Source organism: Acomys minous (assembly GCF_964271855.1).
Source record: "Acomys minous genome assembly, chromosome: 1".
Classification (NCBI taxonomy): Eukaryota; Metazoa; Chordata; class Mammalia; order Rodentia; family Muridae; genus Acomys; species Acomys minous.
The window spans coordinates 8,900,227-8,906,226 of NC_140483.1; positions in this window are offsets into that span (position 1 = coordinate 8,900,227).

The following is a 6,000-nucleotide window of genomic DNA, read 5'->3' on the forward strand; positions in this document are numbered from 1 at the left end:
AAGAAAAAAAATATATCTGTTTTACTAAAGAAATTTGATTGAGTGTCTTCTACTTGAAGTGGTTGACTGCATGGTAGAATATCCACTGGTTAATTTTGGAGGCTGGCATTTCTATTTGCATTGCCTCCTGAATGGAAGGGCCTATTCAGGCGAGCCAGGAGATGAAACCGTTTAGCACCTATCTTACACATCGGTTAGCCAAAAATTGTCTACTGAATGAATACACACAAAGAGACAGGCCAACTCTTTTACCTTTGGTTTCTGACTTAGAAGGTATGCATTGTCCTTGAAGGATAGCAGGTTACCAAGAAGAGACTTGATACCCTACGAGCATATACAGGGGGAGGAAATCCCCCTCAGGAACAGTCATAGGGGAGGGGAATAAGGGGAAAATGGGAGGGAGGGAAGAATGGGAGGAGACAAGGGATGGGATAACCATTGAGATGTAACAAGAACAAATTAATAAAATTATATATATCTTGGGAAAAAAAAAAGAAGGTATGCATTCTGATGCCAGAGTGAGACAAGAAACAAATCCACAGCCATGGCCAGTTCTTTTAAAAAAAATTTCCCTGAGATGAAGAAGAAACACTCAGCAGGTTAAAAGGTTTAACTGAGCAGGGTGAGCGGGGTGAGTAGAACGGAGCAAAGGCAGCCCTCCCCCCGAAACTGCAAGAAAGCCTTAAGGGAACAGGATAGGTGGTAAGCTAATAAAGAAAAGCATTCTCTCCTGTATCTCTACTCCACCACCAGAAAGCAAAGACTTTCAAAGCTCACACCCTCTTTGGAGTGAAGAATTGTGTTTCATTCGTTTGTGAAGCCTGGAACGCCGGAGTTCTGCAGACCTGTTGTCAGGGTCTCTGTTCTTCATACTTGGATCTTCATTTCCTTTCCCCACAACCCGACTCTTAGAAACGTCTTTGTTTCTAGAGAAGAAATTATCTAGTTAAGGCAAGAATACCGTTTTATACACTAAAATACCACTTAGTTGGAAAATAATATTGTCCCGGGGATGGTTTGGAGGAGAGGGCAGAAGATCAAAGCTCAGTTGTTCTGCTTTAAAACTTGACGCGCTTACCCTGTCCTTCACCCCCTTTCTGGAGAAGGAGGGAAGTGAGGAACATGGCAGGATGGAGAAAGGCTCTTTTGGCTACGGCCTGGGGAGAGAGGGGCAGCTGGATCGAACGGCCACAATATTATTTTAAAAGATCCTCAGTGTCTTCTTCCTTCCAAGGTTCGGTGGTAAATTATAATCCTCCCTCCATTATCTATCATTTTAGTATTATTTGAAAATGAAAAACATTTCAGATAATTATAGCAGACACTTGTGTGTTCACTAAAGCAGAACAGATGTGGACGTTCAGTATATTTACTTCAGATCTATTTTTATTTTTTTACATAAGCCTACAAGACTAAATCTCCATCTGTGCTGCTTCTTCTGGTTTCTTATCTAGAAGTGTTAGTTCTTCATAATGAGCGGGCTGCATTGCTAGGGTTTTAAAAAGAAGAAATATATATATTATATATATGTGTGTATACATATATGTGTGTTGTTATATAGTCTATTATCTGTCTGTCTATCTATCTATCTATCTATCTATCTATCTATCTATCTATCTATGTATCTATCTATCCACCATCTATTATCTGCCTATCTCTTCTATCGATCCTATTTACCAGTGTCTATTTGCCATAGACTAGATCCATCTGAGAGGAGAAGCCTCAAGTGATAAATTGCCTAGATCATATTAGTTTGTGGGCATATCTACAGGGGACTTTCTTTTTTATTATAATTTATTCAGACACATCTTGATTGTTATCCCCTCACTTGTATCTTCCTGTTCCCCTCCCCCTTCCCTCCTTTACCCTATTCCCCTCCCCCAGACTTCCTCCACCAAATGACCCCAGCCTATCAGGTCTCATCCGGATTATAGGGGACTTTATTTATTGTTAATTGATGTAGAAAGGGCTCTGGGATGCATAAGAACACTAGCTATGCCTGAGTTGGTGAATGAGCCAGCAAGCAGCATTCCTCTATAGTTCCTGCTTTAAGTTCCTGCCTTCCTTCAGTGATGGGCTATGGCTTGGACATGCAGGATGGAATCAACCCTCTCCTCCTCTAAGTTGCTTTTGGTCACAGTGTTTTATCGCGGCTTCAGAAAGAAAGCTGCAGTGACAATACTTATTACCATTATTCCCCCCTGATTCTGAGTGTTTCAATCCTTTATGTAAATATTACTGAACTGTATGTCTGACAACAAATTTAATCTGTCCTGTGTCTCTCTTTTTAATTCTACATTAGGTGCTTGAGTTTTAGAAACACACGCATATACCTTGGTTCATTGATGTAACTCTACTACAATAGTCACGATCTTTATAAACTTTATCTGTTCCCCTATTGAAAGAAATTGAATTGCTAATTTCTTTCTTTTATTTTTTTTAAACTGTTACTGTAAAAGCCCTCCTCCTCCTTCCTTCCTGTGTCACCCACATTTTTCTTCCCCCTGCATACTCAGACTGGCTGTTTTTATCTGCATAGTATAGTTACTACTTCCTTTACTCTCTTCTGTGATTTAGATAGGTATCCTTGATAGCCAAGATGTTAAAGACCTCATCCCAAGCCCATGCCATAACAAGCAGCTGGTAAAACCTTGAGGAGGTACAGCCAGGCTGGCAGGAGCTTTCCTGGTTATTGCAGGCATAGCTTTCAATCATACTCTGGAACCCCGGCCCTGCTGATCAGGTTCTAGCCACTGTGAGCTGAGCAGCTTGCTCTGTTCTGCACAAATTCAAAAGCAATGGGGCTGGCCCACTTGACCAGTCAAGTCAAGGCCATCTCTCTCACTACCCCTCCCTTCCTGTGTCACATCTCCTCCCTAAGGAGTTGCATATTTCTTTACCATGCTAAAACGTAAAATCTCTTCCCTGTTAGCCCAAGTTCTCTGCTAAATTCAAAGCAAAATCCTCAAAACACTTTTCTGTACTAAGGTCTTCAGTTTCTTACCTTCTCACAAAAACCAGTTCTGCAAGGCTTTTGCTCATGAGACATTTTTGAATTGGAAATTTTATATATATATACACAAACATATATGTATATACATAAAACCAACATTAAATTTCTCATTGCCTGTAAATGAAAAAGATTTAAAAAAAAAATTGCTTAGTCACACAGAAGGCAAAACCTAATAGCCAGCTGTGAACAGTTAAAATAAACACAGTAAGTAACTGCAAGAACACTTTACAAGTACAGTTTTAGCTTTGACCAACAGTTAGTCACCATGTGGGCAGCTGAAGGTGGGTCCCCAGTCAGAGCTGGCTCTGCCCATGTCTCTATGGCTGAGCTCTGCTGGATCATTCACGGGTTCTCGTAACCAGCTTATTAATTCACTCTATAGTCTCCTCTCCCACTTTCTTCCCCTGTTTGCCTCCTCCTCTTCCCCTGTGGGCTTATATGTGGGACTCTGGACCACTTGAGAAGTCCTACCATTTGCCACATGGCCAGCTCCATAGGAGTCTTCTGCCCTCCGTGCATACCACTTCGCTGTGTGCTTTACTATACTCTCCTATATAGTGAGTCACTCAGCCTGTTGCTCATTCTTGCTGCTTGCACTTAAAATAGAGAGCCGCATTTATAGAGTTCTGTGTCACCACAGGAGCAACCCAGTGACTATGCTCACTTCCCATTTACTCCAAGTCATTTAATAACACGGTGATGTTTGACTGGTTTGTGTTTCTAAGCCCTGACTACTTCCTAGGTTCGCTTCTGTCACTCACACGGGCCCAGCTTGTGCACGGTTACTTCCATCTCAGCACAGGCCTCAGACTCCAACAGTTCTTGCCAAGAGGTGCGCTCTGCTTTGTGAGCCACTCAGCTGCGGCTCTAAGGTAGATGGTCCCATTTTAACTAATTAACTTGGGAAAAGCGATAAATACTACAACCTGGCCTGGAACCCCTCCTCAAGGTGCCCAGCAAGGAGTCACGCAGAGCCGCTGAAACCTTTAGAAAGCAGAGCCTAGTTGAAGGGTCTCCAGATTATTTGGGGGCATGCCCTCAAAGGAGCCTGAGGAATTCCACTGTCTTCCTCCCCGTTTTCCTCCCAGGCTCAGTGAGCAGTTTTGCTTTGCTGTGTATTTCTGTCCTGCTGTGCTGACATTTCTCCCACAGTCCAGATATAATATCTCTGCAAGCCTTTCTTGCCCAGGACTTGGGACAAGCAAGGCTGGAAGGAGACGGTACACCAACCTCCCAGAGTGTGCACTCCCCAAACTCAGTGTTAAGGTTCCCTTAGCCTGCACTTCTGTCCCTCCTTTGGTGATAACTTGCTCCATACACAGAGGTACCTGCAGACAGCAGTCCCCGGGGGGGGGGGGTGGGGGTGAATTAAGTGTGTTGTTATGGGCAAGGCTCTGGCAGAGAGGGCCCTGATCAACAGAACAGGCCTCAGAGGCCAGTGACCACAGGACAGGACAGGGTCATGGTGAGGGGCTGGCAGGAGACCGTGTACCTGACTTGGATCACTCTGAGTGCTCACAGCCTGCAGTCACTGTTTGGATCACGGTCACTTGGCATCACTTCATATTATTTCCTCTGAGCCTGAGCTGGTGAGAGTAATTGATCTGTATTCTGGATATTTTATCCATGAATAATTAGGGAGTAACATTCAGACATAATAAACACCTGTGTAATATCTTAGCTTACTTAAAGTAAATGCGCATTTAAATGTTAACTTTAATATTCTTTAAGCAACAAATTATTTACTCATAAAATGTTGTCTTTCGGAAAAGTTGCTTTTAGCATGCATGTACATATGTGCATGTGTATGTGTATATACGTAAATGGAAGCTACAGAGACGCAAAGATGGAAAATTAGCCAAGCACGGATTTCCTAGGCACGAAGTTAACTTCATTGGTTAAAGGTATTTGTACATAAAAGATTCACTAGATATTAATACAAGTATCATTTTAGCATCTGAGATTAAGTCACGAATAGTGCAGGTCAAATTAAGAATGCTTCCTGTACATCTCATATGTCAAGGTAGAGTGCTGTCCTGTTTCTTCCCAGGTAGAACATCTCACCGTCTGCCCATCCTGTATTTCAAATGTTGTGTGTTCTTCACCTGAACGCTTTGTATATTTACTAAGTGTAAAACAGTGGATACTACTAAGTTCCTCTCTTCCCCCATGAAAACTCTTAAGGAGAAAATGACTTAATGACTACCGTAGACAAGTTACGCATGAAACCAACAAATTCTTCACAAACGATTCTGAGCTCAAGAGTTAGTTTTACCTGTCAACTCAAAACCACCTACAATCACCTAGAAAGAGAGTCTTAATGAGGAAGTTTCTAGACCCGGCTGGCCTGTGGGCGTGTCTGTGGGAGAGTGTCTGGATTGTTAACTGGCGTGGGGGAGACACTCAGTCCTCAGTGTGGGAGCTTTCTTGTAATGGGCTGGGCCTTCAACTGTGAAGTGTGAAGAGAGCTTGCTGATTTTAGCCAGCGAGCGAGTGAGTGAGGATACATTGCTTCTCTCTTTTTTCCTGAGCGTGCATGTGACGCAACTCCCTGAGGTAGGGCAATGTAACCTGGAACTGGAAACAGAACCTCCTCTGAGGTGCTTTCAATCAAGTGGAGTTTTGTTTGTTTGTTTGTTTGTTTTTGCTTTTTGTTTGTTTTGTAATTGTTTTGTAATTACAGCAACAGAAATGAAACTAGAAAGCCAGAAAAGTACATTCAATTATTAACACAACAAAGAAGACAGCAACTGCTCTAAGAGGCATGAAACAGTGATGTAGAGCACCTGTGGTTAACCAGCTTTAAATCCCAAGTCTGCCGTTAGCCTGTGGGTAACTTTAGAGACTGAAACAGGGAAGCGAACATGTAGAGAGCACCTGGCTGGGTTGGAATAGAATAGTTTTTTAACTGGCAGGTGTGTCACTCCCCCACCTTCCCCCTCCTTTTTCTCTTCCTCCTCTTCCTTCCCTCCCTCTCCTCCTCCTCC